Genomic DNA, 792 nt, shown 5'->3' with positions numbered 1-792 from the left:
ATCTTAAACCCAAATGTCTCCAGTGTACAACAAAAACAAGGAAATTTGACTTGCTGTTCCAGTAATTTCAGAGGGGACTGTTCATAGCTACTCATTATGCATGGTGGATTCCACTCCAAATCCAGTATCTACAGGTTATACACTAAGGACATAGAATGAGGAATGAGGATAGTGAGCATCAAAGCCACCTCCCAAGATGGCATTAGGCCCGGAACGACGCGTTTTGTGAATGAGGCTATACTTGCAATAACACCATTGTAGGAGAAGGACAACTGGACAAGAAGGCCTCCACCTCTGTTTAATGGTGGACGGTTTTTCTTCACAAAGATGGCTTCCTTTACTCCTCTCTCAAACCAACATTCCTCTCTATCAAGGATGAGAACATCTTCATCCCTGAAAGGGTGAACGCTGGACTGTAGATGAGTGTAAACTGCAGAGTCCTGGCCTGTAGATGAGAGTAAACTGCAGAGTCCTGGCCTGTAGATGAGTGTAAACTGCAGTCCTGACCTGTAGATGAGTGTAAACTATAGAGTCCTGACCTGTAGATGAGTGTAAACTGCAGTCCTGACCTGTAGATGAGTGTAAACTATAGAGTCCTGACCTGTAGATGAGCGTAAACTGCAGTCCTGACCTGTAGAGGAATGTAAATTGCAGTCCTGACCTGTAGATGAGTGTAAACTGCATATTCCTGGCCTGTAGAGGAATATAAATTGCAGTCCTGACCTGTAGATGAGTGTAAACTGCAGAGTCCTGGCCTGTAGAGGAATGTAAATTGCAGTCCTGACCTGTAGA

The 792-nt window shown here is 44.4% G+C and overlaps 1 protein-coding gene across 1 annotated transcript in view; it reads right to left on the bottom strand.

Annotated features, from left to right (window-relative positions):
• Nucleotides 1-792, bottom strand: part of adamts6 (ADAM metallopeptidase with thrombospondin type 1 motif, 6) — a gene marked incomplete in the record, with an annotated part of 235,599 nt that overhangs the window by 17,813 nt on the left and 216,994 nt on the right.

Source organism: Austrofundulus limnaeus, unplaced genomic scaffold (genome assembly GCF_001266775.1).
Source record: "Austrofundulus limnaeus strain Quisiro unplaced genomic scaffold, Austrofundulus_limnaeus-1.0 Scaffold398, whole genome shotgun sequence".
NCBI classification, from domain to species: Eukaryota; Metazoa; Chordata; class Actinopteri; order Cyprinodontiformes; family Rivulidae; genus Austrofundulus; species Austrofundulus limnaeus.
The sequence above is the reverse complement of the archived record's forward strand: the minus strand, read 5'-3'. Positions and strand labels throughout refer to the sequence as shown.